This window comes from Mauremys reevesii, linkage group 12, assembly GCF_016161935.1.
Source record: "Mauremys reevesii isolate NIE-2019 linkage group 12, ASM1616193v1, whole genome shotgun sequence".
Taxonomy (NCBI): Eukaryota; Metazoa; Chordata; order Testudines; family Geoemydidae; genus Mauremys; species Mauremys reevesii.
The window spans coordinates 28,345,740-28,360,955 of NC_052634.1; the positions used below are offsets into that span (position 1 = coordinate 28,345,740).

A 15,216-nucleotide genomic window follows, 5' to 3' on the forward strand; every position below is an offset into this window, starting at 1 on the left:
GGGAAACCACACATGGGAGCTAGTTCATGGGGTGGGGGACAGAGACACCCACCGGAGATCCTGGATGGGAGCACCCACATGATGGGGATCTTGAACTGGGAAGAGGGAAGCACCATGTACCAGAGGTTCTGAAGGGGGAACAGGGACACCCACACACCAGGTGTCTTGCAGCAAGAGCTGCGGTCTTCATTTACACCCGGCAGTGATGGGGATTTAACCATTTCCTGCACAGAACTTGTTCCACTAGATAATTAGCCTCATGGTTAAAAAAATGGTAATTTCCAGTTGGCGTTTTGTGACATTGACTGCAAACCAAGGGGGTCGTGTTCAACCTTTGTCTGGTGAATTAAAGAACCCTTTAAAATAAGATATTCCCCCCTCTGGGAATTTTTAAAACTGTGTATTTAAAATCAGTGACTAAATCCCCTCTTAACCTCCAGTCAATGAAATCAATTGAGTTTCTTCAATCTCTCGCTGTAGACAGAAGAGAACAATGCACATTTTCCTTGTTTTTAAAGGCAAAATTCCTGATCTTTCCAAGGGGATCTTCTGCTTCAGATGTCAGTTTGGGGAAGGATTTGGCTTCCTGGGTTATAATCTGCCCGCTGGGTTATAATCTGCGGTCTGAAGGGTCAAATTTAGATGAGGCCGTTAGTGCTGCCCCCGTGTGGCCGGAGATGGGAGCTCACAAGCAGAGTTGAAAGCTGGAGCTGGAACGGACCTGGCTGGACACGTGGGGCACAAAGGCTCTCACGTGGGATCCTCGCTGTGCAGCAGGAGGCGGAGGGAAGCTGGTTGTCAGGGGTCAGGGCAGCTCCCTGCCAGGCTGAGCCGGTGTCTGTGCTAAGCTCGGCATCAATCAGGTGATTCTGGGCAGTTTGGGGTCCCCGGGCTCCCACAGGAGGGTGAAGCAGGTCACCCCTGGAGCAGGTTAAAGCTGCAGGGTGACAGTGGGGTTGCTGCCCCTGTGAACAGCTGCTGTAGCCATGGGCGCTGACTTATATGGGCTCCTGGGGCTTTAGCCCCAGGAATATTTACAGTCAGGGGCTCTGCTCCACCAATAGGTGGAGCTAGGTTTCGCCCCTTTTAAATCCCAGCCGTGGCCGGGAGTCAGAGGGCTCTGGGCTGCCTGCAAGCGCGGGGAGCACAGAGCCTTTTAAATCCCAGCCACGGCCGGGAGTCAGAGGCTCTGGGCTGCCTGCAAGCGCGGGGAGCCCAGAGCCTTTTAAATCCCAGCCGCCGCCAGGAGTCACAGGGCTCTGGGCTGCCTGCAAGCGCGGGGAGCCCAGAGCCCTTTAAATCCCAGCCGCGGCCGGGAGTCAGAGGGCTCTGCACTGCCCCAGGGGCAGGGAGCCCAGAGCCCTTTGAATCCCAGCCAGGGAGGCGGCTGGGATTTAAAGGGCTCAGGGCTCCCCGCAGCTGCCAGCAGCCCAGAGCCCTTTGAATCCCAACCCCTGGCCGCTGATTGCCCCCTCCCCAGACCCTTGCCCCAACTGCCCCCCAGGACCCCTACCCCCATCTAAGCACCACTGGTCCTTGTCCCCCGATTACCCCCTCCCGTGACCCCTGCCCCTAACTGCCCCTTGGGACTCCAGCCCCTATCTAAGCCTCCCTTCTCCTTGTCCCCAACTGCCCCCTACTGAGACCCCACCCAACTTCCCCCCAGAACCCCTCTACCTGTCCCCTGATAAACCTCTTAGACTACGTCTACACTACGGGACTATTCCGAATTTGCATAAACCGGTTTTGTAAAACAGATTTTATAAAATCGAGTGTGCGTGGCCACACTAAACACATTAAATCGGTGGTGTGCGTCCACGGTCCGAGGCTAGCGTCGATTTCTGGAGCATTGCACTGTGGGTAGCTACTCCGTAGCTATCCCATAGTTCCCGCAGCCTCCCCCGCCCCTTGGCATTTCCGGGTTGAGATCCCAGTGCCTGATGGGGCAAAAATCATTTTCGCGGGTGGTTCTGGGTACAGCCTCACCCCTCCCTCCCTCCCTCCCTCCCTGACAGCGGCAGACAACCGTTTCGCGCCTTTTTTGCTTGGTGAACCGTGCAGACGCCATAGCACAGCAAGCATGGACCCTGCTCAGCTCCATACCGCAATCGTGGATGTTTTAAACACCTCGCGCACTCTCGTGCAGTATATGCTGAACCAGGACCTTCGAACCGAGGCGAGTAAGAGGCGGATACGGCAGCGCGGCGATGACAGTGATGAGGACGTGGACACAGAATTATCTCAAACCGCGGGCCCCGGCGCTTTGGAGATCCTGATGGTAATGGGGCAGATTCTATCCATTGAACGCCGATTTTGGGCCCGGGAAACAAGCACTGACTGGTGGGACCGCATTGTGTTGCAGGTGTGGGACGATTCCCAGTGGCTGCGAAACTTTCGCATGCGTAAGGGCACTTTCATGGAACTTTGTGACTTGCTTGCCCCTGCCCTGAAACGCCATAATACCAAGATGAGAGCAGCCCTCACAGTAGAGAAGCGAGTGGCGATAGCCCTGTGGAAGCTTGCAACACCAGACAGCTACCGGTCAGTCGGGAATCAATTTGGAGTTGGAAAATCTACTGTGGGGGCTGCTGTGATGCAAGTAGCCAAAGCAATCACTAAGCTGCTGCTACGAAAGGTTGTGACTCTGGGAAACGTGCAGGCCATAGTGGATGGCTTTGCTGCAATGGGATTCCCTAACTGTGGGGGGGCGATAGATGGAACCCATATCCCTATCTTGGCACCGCAGCACCAGGGCACCCAGTACGTAAACCGGAAGGGGTACTTTTCAATGGTGCTGCAAGCACTGGTGGATCACAAGGACGTTTCACAAACATCCACGGGATGGCCAGGAGGGTTCATGACGCTCGCGTATTCAGAAGCACTACTCTGTTTAAACGGCTGCAGCAAGGGACTTACTTCCCAGACCAGAAAATAACAGTTGGGGATGTTGAAATGCCTGTCGTTATCCTGGGGGACCCAGCCTACCCCTTGATGCCATGGCTCATGAAGCCATACACAGGCAGCCTGGACAGTGGTCAGGATCTGTTCAATTACAGGCTGAGCAAGTGCAGAATGGTGGTGGAATGTGCATTTGGCCGTTTAAAGGCTCGCTGGCGCACATTACTGACTCGCTCAGACCTCAGCCAAACCAATGTCCCCTATGTTATTGCTGCTTGCTGTATTCTCCACAATCTCTGTGAGAGTAAGGGAGACCTTTATGGCGGGGTGGGAGGCTGAGGCAAATCACCTGGCCGCTGATTACGCGCAGCCAGACACCAGGGAGATTAGAAGAGCACACCAGGAAGCGGTGCACATCAGAGAAGCTTTGAAAACGAGCTTCATCAATGGCCAGGGTACAGTGTGACTGCTGTGTTTGTTTATTAACACCCAACCCCTTGATTGACTCAGTCCCTGTAAGCAACTCCCCTCCCCTTCGAGTACAGCTTACTTATGCAAATAAAGTCACTCTCATTTAAAAGCATTAATTCTTTATTTTTTCATTATAAAAGAGGGAGAGAAGGAATGGTGTGCTTTGGGAGGAGTAAAGGTGGGTTGGATAAGGCCATTAAAAAAATTTCAGAGTAACGGCATCCTTCTGTTTGGGCTGTCCACGGTGGTGGAGTGGGCGGGTGCTCGGAGCCTCCCCCCACGCGTTCTTACACGTCTGGGTGAGGAGGCTAAGGAACATGGTGAGGGGGAGGGTGGTTATACAGGGCTGCAGCGGCACTCTGTGATCCTGCTGCCGTTCCTGAAGCTCCACAAGACGCCGGAGCATGTCAGTTTGATCACGCAGCAGCCCCAGAGTTGCATCCTGCCACCGCTGATCTTCCTGCCGCCACCGCTGATTTTCCTGCCGGTCTTCCTGCCGCCACCTCTCATCTCGGTTGTCCCTCCTGTCCTCACGTTCATCCCTCCTGTCCTCACGTTCACTGGCCTCTTTCCTGTAATTTGAAACCACGTCCTTCCACTCATTCAGATGAGCTCTTTCATTGCGTGTAACTTCCATAATATCTGAGAACATCTCATCTCGCGTCTTCTTTTCCACCGCCTTATCTGTGCTAGCCTTTGGGATGGAGGAGGGACGCTTGAAAAATTTGCAGCTGCATGAGGGAGATAAATATTTAGAAAGATACATTTTACAGAACAATGGTTATACTCTTTCACAGTGAAAAGCACTATTCACCTTACATAGCACATGTGATTTCCCTACAAGGTCGCATTTTTCATCTTAATAGTGACTGCTTGCATCTCTGGGGTTACAGATCTCACAGACACAGGTCCAGGCATCAGGATTCAGCTTGCATGCGGCCATGGTAAGCCACTGTCTCAGTGATTTACCCTCCCCAACGCATGGCTAATACCACGCTAGCTCCTGCTAATCAACAACCTTCCCCTCCCCACCCACTGCTTGTCCGGTAGCTTGGGGAAGATCGCCTCGCCGGTGACCAAACAGAAAAGATCATCGGCATTTCACCCTCCTCCCCGCTTCGCTACGTGCAGGAAAGTGTTTTTTTAAGCTGCTGCATTCCACGAACCCAGTAGAAAAATGGCCACCCCTTACTTAAATTCCTGATTTTTAACCAGGTTATCCTGAACGATATCACTTTGCTGAGGATAACAGAACAAGATAAAGAGCGGATGCTTCTTGAATGCCAGCAGTCCCTGGGACCATACGCTGCGATGCTTTGCCACGCAATGATACCTGATTACTTGCTACATGCATGGCATGGTAAAGTGTCCTACCACGGTGGGCAGAACAAGGATGCCTTGCCCAGAAACCTTCTGCAAAGGCTTCTGGAGTACCTACAGGAGCGCTTCATCGAGATGTCCCTGGAGGATTTCCTCTCAATCCCCGGACATGTTAACAAACTTTTCTAAGTAACTATACTGTCTGCGAATGCATCCCAAGTCCTCAGGGCAAATCAATCATTAAAAAAGGCTTGCTTAAAAAACACTGTTTGCTATTTGCAAAGGTACACTCACCAGAGCTCCCTTCCAGGGCGTCATTCTCTGCAATAGTTGCTTGTGAGGGCTGGGAGCAGGGTAATTCCGTCAGGGTGATAAAAAGCTCCTGGCTGCTGGGGGTCACGGAGTGCTGTGTGCTCTCTGCGAGGTCTTCCTCTTCTTCTTCCTCTTCATCTTCCCCGTCTGCATAATCCTCAGACATGGCAGAGATTACAACCCCCACCTCGGAATCCACAGTCAGGGGTGGGGTACTTGTGGCGCAGCCCCCTAAAATTGCATGCAGCTCAGCATAGAAGCGGCATGTTTTTCGACCTGTCCGGGACCTTCCATTTGCTTCTTTGGTTTTCTGGTAGGCTTGTCTGAGCTCCTTAACTTTCACTCTGCACTGCACGGAGTCCCTGCTGTGGCCTTTAGCCGTCATAGCCTTAGAAATTCTTTCAAATACTTTTTCATTTCGTCTTTTGGAACGCAGTTCTGTTAGCACTGAATCCTCTCCCCATATAGCGATCAGATCCAGTACCTCCCGAGCGGTCCATGCTGGGGCTCTTTTTCGATTCTCAGGAGACTGCATTGTTAACTGTGCTGATGAGCTGTGCGTGGTCACCTGTGATGATGAGCTCTCCACGCTGTCGAAGCAGGAAATGAATTTCAAAAGTTCGCGGGGCTTTTCCTGTCTACCTGGCCAGTGCATCCGAGTTGAGAATGCTGTCCAGAGCGGTCAGTGGTGCACTGTGGGATAGCTCCCGGAGGCCAATACCGTCGATTGCGGCCACACTAACCCTATTCCGATATGTTAATACCGATATTAGCGCTACTCCTCTCGTCGGGCAGGAGTACAGAAACCGATTTAAAGAGCCATTAAAATCGATATAAGGTGCCTCCTAGTGTGGACGGTTGTGGCGTTAAATCGGTTTTACACTCGTAAAACCGATTTAAACGCCTAGTGTAGACCAGGCCTTAGACTCCCATGCCTATCCAATTGCTGCCTGTCCCCTGACTGCCCCTCCGAACCTCTGCCCCAGCCAACCCCCCCTGCTCCTTGTCCCTTGACTGCCCCCCGGAACTCCCTACCCCTTCTCCAACCCCCAAACCGCTTACTGTGCCACTCAGACCAGCGTATCTGGCTCCATGCAGCTCCAGACAGTTGCTGCCATGCTCCCCCATGGAGCCCACAGCCCTCTCCCACCCCCAGCACCTGCCTTCCAGATTTGAACACCTCAAAATTCAGGTGTGCTCAAGCTCGGTTTGGGCAGCTTTTACTTCATTTCTCCCAAATCAGTTTCCCCTGCAAGGTGCCAACTGAAGGTGTTGGAGAACAGAGAGATCGGGTGGCTTCCTAATGCCTGGAAAAGAGACAAAGGCCGGAGGAGGGAGTGTTAGTGCCTGTGAGGACTTCTGGGAAGTGCACGGTGTGGAAGGGGATGCTGTGATGCTTTGGAACAACTCCATACAAAGCCAGTCAGGACTCTGGGGGAGCCTCCTCTCTGAGCAGACTGTCTCCAGGGCAAGAAGCTTACACCTTCCTGGGTCTGACCTCGGAGCATTCAGCATGTCCTTCCACATCATGCACTTTCCACAGCAAGTCTGCCCAGGCTAGTCCTGGGGCAACCAGAGGTCCCTGCACCCCAACTCCGCAGTCAGATGTGACTCTCAGCCAGACAGTAAAACAGAAGGTTTATTAGATGACGGGAACACAGTTTAAACAGAGCTTGTAGGTACAGAAAACAGAACCCCTCTGTCAGGTCCATCTTGGGGGGTGGGGTGCCCAGAACCAAGTTCTGGGTCTCTCCCCATTTCCCCAGCCAGCTCCAAACTGACACTCCCTCCTCTGGCCTCTGTGTCTCTTCTGGACAAGGAGGCCACCTGATCTCTTTGTCCCCAACACCTTCAGTTGGCATCTTGCAGGGGAAACTGAGGCACCCATACAGTATTCAGAGAAAATATTAAGGACATTCCCACTTCATCACAACAGGTGTAACAAAATATAATACTGTATATTGAAGTAGGCAAGTGCTGCTTCTGACTTTCCACTTTTAATTGACCTTTGTAATCTTGTGGCACTGATGCTTTGTAGCTTCATTTTATATCGGCTTACAGGGCGGGAGGAGTGGGGGGGCACCACCATTTTGGGCCCCACCAAAAATTATACAAACCTGCTGCCTATGGCTGTAGCACCGGCTGGGCAGGACAGGGAGAGCCAGTTATACCCCCCGCTCCCCCAGCCTGTATCGGGGGATGGGAGCACTCACACCCTGGGGACCCACCCACCAGAGATCTGCTGGGGGGGAGAGTGGCACCCACACACCCAGGATCTTGTAGAGGGGGACAAGGGCATCCACACTCCGGTATCCTGTGCAGAGGGACGGACACCCACACATCCAGGATTCTGTATGGGGGGCAGAGGTACCCAGACACCTGGGCGGGGGATGGGGGCACCGAAACATCCGGGATCTTTCCTGGGACGACAGCGGCGCCTGCAGCTCGAGATGAGACGGGGGTGGGGGGAGCAGGAGCATTTCCCAGTTCCAGGCTGTCCCCGTCTGGCCAAGGCACAGAGCTCACAAGCAGAGTTTAAAGCTCCAGCTGCCAGGCAGCAAAACAAGCAGGGCTCCCTGGCTGGTGCCTGTGATCCCAGCTCCTGGGGAGGCTGAGGCCGGCGGATCACTTGAGCTCAGGAGTTCTGGGCTGCAGGGGGTTGTGCCGATTGAGTGTCCGCACTAAGCTCGGCATCAATATGGTGATCCCTGGGAAGCTCAGGGTCTCCAGGTTGCCTAAGGAGGGGTGAACCGGCCCAGGTCGGAAACAGAGCAGGTCAAAACTCCTGTGCCGATCAGTAGTGGGGTTGTGCCTGTGAGTAGCCCCTGCAGCATAGCCTGGGCAAGACAGTGAGACACGGTCTCTTTTAAGACCCCCCCCCCCCCGCAGAGCCTGGAGGGGGGGGATGGGAGCACCAACACGCTGGGGATTCTGACTTGGGGGGAGGGAACCCCCTGCACACGGATCTTGAAAAGAGGAACAGCGACACCCACACACCACAGAGGCTGGATGGGGGCAGGGGAACCACACACGGGAGCTAGTTCATGGGGTGGGGGAAACACCCATATGCTCCATTGCACCATTCTTAATGAGAAGAACGGGGGCATCCGCACAACACGGATCCTTAACGAGCTGGGGAGACACCCACACACTCCACTGTTAACCAGGAGGGACAGGGGCACCAGACACCCCCGGTAGTGTGGAGAACACCCACATCAAATGGATCCCTCATGGGGGGTAAGACAGAGGGTATTATAATGGGGCCCAGCGCACCCACACACCGGGGATTGTTAAGGGTTGAAGGGACAGGGACACCCACACACACTGAGATCACGTCCTTGGAGGAACACAAACCCTCCACAGAAGGACCTGGTCTGTTCCATGATGGCAGCCCAGCCTGGGTGAGTCAAAGTCTCCTTTTATACAGGCACGTCCCAGAGATCCTGACTAGGGGGAGAGAGACCCGTAATGGTCTAGGGTGCACCCACACACCAGGGATTCTTATGGGTGGGAGGAATGGAGACAGCCAGACACACTGAGATCACTTCCTCCCAGGAGCCGGGCCAGACAGGGAGACACAGTCCCCCTTTACATATCTGCCATACAACCTTCCTCCCACTCCCTCCACACAATGTTCTTATTTCGAGGTGAAGCCAGGGAAATCACATGGAGGATTCTTATCTGGGGAACTGGGGGGACCCACTTACCACCAGAGATTCTTAAGGGCAGGAGGAACAGGGACTCTCACCTCTGCAGCATGGGGGTGGGTCGCCTGCTGGGATCATCTGGGCATATTTCACCTCGTCAGCTCCCTGCCATTGCCTTGGGGGCCCCTTGTTCGCTGCCTCTGGCACCCAGTTTAGCCTCCTTCCTGAGGGCTGAAACGCTTTGATCTATCTAAGATCTGTGGGATCAGTGTGTGTCATGGTGTAATTCTGTGTTATTCGGGGGTCACACTAGCTGAGCTAATGGCCCCTTCTGCCCTTAAACGCCATGAAAACATTTCCCTGGTTTCTCCTTGTGCCTGACAGACACCACGGTGAGGGGCCCAAGAGAAGATCCTGCACACAGCGCTCTGGCTCTTACTTTACTTGGGGACATCAGCGCTTTCCTAGCAAAGCTGCTGCTAAAGCGCTAGATTTGGGGAACGGTTCGGCTCCGATTCAGAGATCTGCCTGCGGGGTGTGAACCTGCCACGAGGAGTGGGAAACGCTACCAGCAACGGGAGGTGTTGGCTGAGCTCCATGCTGCCCCCGTGTAGCCAAAGCTTAGAACTGAGCAGCGGAGTTTAAAGCTGGCGCTGGGAGGGACCTGAACATGCGGGGCATGAAGGCTCCTGCTTGTAACGCTTGTTGGGTGGGCAGCTGAGTGTAGCTGATTGCTGGAGTTCAGGGCTGCACCCCGGGGTGCTGAGCAGGTGTCTGTGCTCAGGTTGGCCTCGCTATGATGGTTCCTCGGAAGTTTGGGGTCACCAGTCTCCCTAAAGAGAGAGGAGCCAGGTCAGCCCACGAAAGGAGGCCGGCAAAACTCTGGTACCAATAGACAGTGGGACTGCCCCTGTGAAGAGCCACTGCAGCCCCGCCAGGGAGACCCGGTCTCTATTTATGCAGCCCCGCCCCCCCCCACTCACCCATTCCTCAGGACAAGGGTTGTGCTCAAAGATCTGTGCCCCGTGTTTTTACCTCTGTGTGAAGTGTGCAGTGCAAATAACCCTCAGCGCAAAAGGTAAGTTCAAGGCTCCACTTCCACCGGCTCAGGCAAGATGGTGCAGAGGCGCCCCTGGGTGGCTGTGGGCCTGGGGAGGATGGCTTTTGATTTTTCGGCCTGACCGCTACGGGCAGCCAGGCCAAAAGTCAGATGGCCGGCTCTCCCGGCCACCCAAATGGACCCGACGCCGGATCATGCTCCCCAGCCCAAGCCACAGAGGAAGGCTTAATCCTCGGCACCCCAACCTAGGGGAGAGGCTTCACACTCCACCGGCGCAGGGTGACCTTTGGGACTTCCCTGGACACCATCCTCCCACCGCCCACAGCCAGACCCCCCAAGCCCACACTCGAGCCCACACCTCCGACAGGAAGGAGCAGGAGGACCACTCCGCCCAGGGACACCACCACTCAAAGTCAGCTTCACTTGCTTCCTCTTCTACCCCTTTCCTCCCAAGTTATGCGCGCCTCACGGGAGCCGGCCCTGGGAAGACGCAGGCACGGCACTCTGACTGGCGCAAGCCAAACGCCCACACCGAGAGTTTAGCACGGGCTCTTGAGGCACTGGAGGAACCCCATGCAGACGCACTGACGGAGCTAAGCTTTACGGCCAAGGGCCCTACCTGTGCAGAAAGCTAACTTGCTTGTGAAAAAGACGCCTCTTTCGGCTCCCCTTCCAAACTTCCAAATGCCTCCAAATGGGAAAACACACACACTGAAATACCCAAACGGTCCTAAGGCTGGGGCCAGGTGAAAAAGAAAAGCAAGGAAAAGATTTCTAAATGGCCACCCTGCCAGAGTCGTACAGCTCCGCAAGTGAAACCCGTGGGAGGGACAATACACAGAAAAGGGGAATGGAAAGCTGCCCAAATTGAGATGCTGTGGAAAGCTACAGCCCCATCGCTACTCCTACTCTGCACACTTCTTGCAACAGCTGATGAACGGCCAGGTGCTTTTGGCATCCAAGCCCACACCAGGGAAAGACCTTGAGAAGCTTCCCGTGGCTTGCCTGGTTCAGCTGGTCAGAGTGTGGCACTCGTGGAGGCAAGATGGTGCAGAGGAGCCCCTGGGTGGCTGTGGGCCTGGGGAGGGTGGCTTTTGATTTTTCGGCCTGACCACTACGGGCAGCCAGGCCAAAAGTCAGATGGCCGGCTCTCCCATCCACCAGGCTCATCAGGAGCCCTTAGTCGACAGGCTCGGAGAATGCGGGCAGCGCCCCCCACTACCTCTCGCATGCAAAGCAAGCGCTCTGCCGCTTGAGCTAATTCCCCGCAGCTGGCCTGACTCTCAGGCACCGGGCAAAAAAAGGCAAGGGCTCTGTGGCCTTAAGCTGGACACAGCCTGAAATGGGGGGGAGGGGGGCTTGCTACCCAGAGCTGGGGAAGGGGGTCCGAGTCCCAGCCACGCTCCTCGGCACACACACCAACGCTCCTCCTGGAGTGTGTCTGGGCTGAGAGTTAGCCCCTGAAACAAGCACCAAGCTTCAGAAGACAACACAGGGATAGATCACTTGACGATTGCCTGCTCTGGCCATTGACTCTGAAGCGCCTGGCATTGGTTACTGTCAGAAGACGTGATAGTGGCCTAGATGGACCATCGGTCTCACCCAGGAGGGCCGTTCTTATCTTCACCACTTTCCTCTAACCCAAGCAAAGCCAGGAGCAGGCCCAGCTCTGCAACTCTAGCAGACTCCCTGGCCTCTGGCCCAGCATACAGCAAAACGACCCTGCCTCCGCCAGGATAGACAGCCACCGACTCCCTCTTCCAGACCAACGCAGCCCTTCCCCGCTTTGGCTGTCTCCAAGCTGTCTGCGTGCTCTGCTCTGCTCCACGGCTGCCATGCTGCCTGAGATCAGGAGGCTGCGAGGTCTCACGGTCTCAGCTGAGCTGGTATCGCGTGCCACCCCGCCCATCTCCTCATTCCCTTCATGGACCCCTGGGATGTGAGTAATTCTGTATTTGAGTGGCTCTCCCTCCCGGCCAATGAGCTTGGCGTAGACTAGCAGGGAGGGAGGAGGAAAGGGATTGTGCTCCAGTGAGACCTCAGAAAGAAAGGTGCAGGTCCCCCACTAGAGCCCAGCACAGCAGAGCAAAGCAGAGCAGAGCAGGCTGGAGAATGTGTGTCTGGGTCTGACTACTTCTCCCATGCTCTTCCATTTGAGCTAACTTCCCCCAGCTGTCGCCAGCCTCCCAGTCAGCGCAAGGGGGAGAAGGGCCGGGGTGGAAGAGCTTTGTGCTCCGCAAGGGCTGGCCTTTTGGGAGGCCAAGCGGGGAGAGGGATGGAGGCCACTGGAGGAGCTGAGCCCGCTGACTGTCCATGGCTACTAAAAGAAGGGCAAGACAAGGTCCCGGGGCTGCCTTGCCGCTGGAGAATGCGGGCATTGATCCCACTGCCTCTCACATGCGAAGCGAGCGCTCTACCACTTGAGCTAATTCCCCTACCTTGCAGGTGGTGTCTCGATCCATCCATTCGATAACGGAGGCCACATCATTCCCCGCGCCAGCTGGTGACTCCTTCCAAAAGGGTCAGGCAAGAGAAGGCACCCTGTAGGCCGGCTAGCTCAGCTGGTTAGAGCGTGGTGCTAATAACGCCAAGGTCATGGGTTCAAGCCCCATGCTGGCCACTCGGGGTGCAGGAGGGAGAGGGTGGCTTCTGGTCTTTTGGCTGACTGCTAGGGGTGGCAGAGGCCAAAACCAGGTGGGCCGGGAGCAGGCAAGAGCCCTGCTGGGCGCGGGCGCAGGTGCCAGGCAGGAGGAGGCTCCGGACACCTCCTTGGGCTCTCCTCCCTCGGCTCCTTGCTCCACCTGCTGCCTGAAAGGAACTTGGGCCCGGGGAGGAGACTGGTGAGCCCGGCCGGCTGCTTTCCAGGCTCATAGGAGGCCAGGCTTGAGCTGCCCAGCCCGCGAAGCCAAAATCGCAGGCCTGCCGGCTCACCCCCATTTCCACACAGGGTTGACCTGATGGCCCGAATTCTTGCCGGCTGCCAGCTCCACCCAAATGGACCCGACGCCGGATCATGCTCCCCAGCCCAAGCCACAGAGGAAGGCTTAATCCTCGGCACCCCAACCTAGGGGAGAGGCTTCACACTCCGCCGGCGCAGGGTGACCTTTGGGACTTCCCTGGACACCATCCTCCCACCGCCCACAGCCAGACCCCCCAAGCCCACCCCTCCGACAGGAAGGAGCAGGAGGACCACTCCGCCCAGGGACACCACCACTCAAAGTCAGCTTCACTTGCTTCCTCTTCTACCCCTTTCCTCCCAAGTTATGCGCGCCTCACGGGAGCCGGCCCTGGGAAGACGCAGGCACGGCACTCTGACTGGCGCAAGCCAAACGCCCACACCGAGAGTTTAGCACGGGCTCTTGAGGCACTGGAGGAACCCCATGCAGACGCACTGACGGAGCTAAGCTTTACGGCCAAGGGCCCTACCTGTGCAGAAAGCCAACTTGCTTGTGAAAAAGACGCCTCTTTAGGCTCCCCTTCCAAACTTCCGAATGCCTCCAAATGGGAAAACACACACACTGAAATACCCAAACAGTCCTAAGGCTGGGGCCAGGTGAAAAAGAAAAGCAAGGAAAAGATTTCTAAATGGCCACCCTGCCAGAGTCGTACAGCTCCAAGTGAAACCAGTGGGAGGACATTACACAGAAAAGGGAATGGAAAGCTGCCCAAATTGAGATGCTGTGAAAGCTACAGCCCCATCGCTACTCCTACTCTGCACACTTCTTGCAACAGCTGATGAACGGCCAGGTGCTTTTCATCCAAGCCCACACCAGGAAAGACCTTGAGAAGCTTCCCGTGGCTTGCCTGGTTCAGCTGGTCAGAGTGTGGCACTCGTGGAGGCAAGATGGTGCAGAGGAGCCCCTGGGTGGCTGTGGGCCTGGGGAGGATGGCTTTTGATTTTTCGGCCTGACCGCTACGGGCAGCCAGGCCAAAAGTCAGATGGCCGGCTCTCCCGTCCACCAGGCTCATCAGGAGCCCTTAGTTGACCGGCTCGGAGAATGCGGGCAGCGTCCCCCACTACCTCTCGCATGCAAAGCGAGCGCTCTGCCGCTTGAGCTAATTCCCCGCAGCTGGCCTGACTCTCAGGCACCGGGCAAAAAAAGGCAAGGGCCCTGTGGCCTTAAGCAGAACACAGCCTGAAATGGGGGGAAGGGGGGCGTGCTACCCAGAGCTGGGGAAGGGGGTCCGAGTCCCAGCCACGCTCCTCGGCACAAACACCAATGCTCCCTCCGTGGAGTGTGTCTGGGCTGAGAGTTAGCCCCTGAAACAAGCACCAAGCTTCAGAAGACAACGCAGGGATAGATCACTTGACGATTGCCTGCTCTGGCCATTGCCTCTGAAGCGCCTGGCATCGGTTACTGTCAGAAGACGGGATAGTGGCCTAGATGGACCATCGGTCTCACCCAGGAGGGCCGTTCTTATCTTCACCACTTTCCTCTAACCCAAGCAAAGCCAGGAGCAGGCCCAGCTCAGCAACTCTAGCAGACTCCCTGGCCCCTGGCCCAGCATACAGCAAAACGACCCTGCCTCCGCCAGGATAGACAGCCACCGACTCCCTCTTCCAGACCAACGCAGCCCTTCCCCGCTTTGGCTGTCTCCAAGCTGTCTGCGTGCTCTGCTCTGCTCCACGGCTGCCATGCTGCCTGAGATCAGGAGGCTGCGAGGTCTCACGGTCTCAGCTGAGCTGGTATCGCGTGCCACCCCGCCCATCTCCTCATTCCCTTCATGGACCCCTGGGATGTGAGTAATTCTGTATTTGAGTGGCTCTCCCTCCCGGCCAATGAGCTTGGTGTAGACTAGCAGGGAGGGAGGAGGAAAGGGATTGTGCTCCAGTGAGAGCTCAGAAAGAAAGGTGCAGGTCCCCCACTAGAGCCCAGCCCAGCAGAGCAAAGCAGAGCAGAGCAGGCTGGAGAATGTGTGTCTGGGTCTGACTACTTCTCCCCTGCTCTTCCATTTGAGCTAACTTCCCCCAGCTGTCGCCAGCCTCCCAGTCAGTGCAAGGGGGAGAAGGGCCGGGGTGGAAGAGCTTTGTGCTCCGCAAGGGCTGGCCTTTTGGGAGGCCAAGCGGGGAGAGGGATGGAGGCCACTGGAGGAGCTGAGCCGGCTGACTGTCCATGGCTTCTAAAAGAAGGGCAAGAGAAGGTCCCCGTGGCTGCCTTGCTGCTGGAGAATGCGGGCATTGATCCCGCTGCCTCTCGCATGCGAAGCGAGCGCTCTACCACTTGAGCTAATTCCCCTACCTTGGCAGGTGGCGTCTTGATCCATCCATTTGATAATGGAGGCCACATCGTTCCCCACGCCAGCCGGTGACTCCTTCCAAAAGGGTCAGGCAAGAGAGGGTTTCCCGTAGGCCGGCTAGCTCAGCTGGTTAGAGCATGGTGCTAATAACGCCAAGGTCATGGGTTCAAGCCCCATGCTGGCCACTCAGGGTGCAGGAGGGAGAGGGTGGCTTCTGGTCTTTTGGCTGACTGCTAGGGGTGGCAGAGGCCAAAACCAGGTGGGCCGGGA

The 15,216-nt window shown here is 56.1% G+C and overlaps 3 non-coding genes across 3 annotated transcripts; 2 read left to right on the forward strand and 1 right to left on the reverse strand.

The window, feature by feature from the left end:
* Positions 1-12,254: 12,254 nt before the first annotated feature.
* Positions 12,255-12,328, forward strand: TRNAI-AAU. Its single transcript has one exon. It is a non-coding gene; the product is annotated as a tRNA-Ile (tRNA).
* Positions 12,329-14,872: 2,544 nt separating this feature from the next.
* On the reverse strand, positions 14,873-14,945 carry TRNAA-CGC. The gene has a single exon. It is a non-coding gene; the product is annotated as a tRNA-Ala (tRNA).
* A 112-nt stretch (positions 14,946-15,057) lies between these two features.
* On the forward strand, positions 15,058-15,131 carry TRNAI-AAU. The gene has a single exon. It is a non-coding gene; the product is annotated as a tRNA-Ile (tRNA).
* The last annotated feature ends 85 nt before the right edge of the window (positions 15,132-15,216 follow it).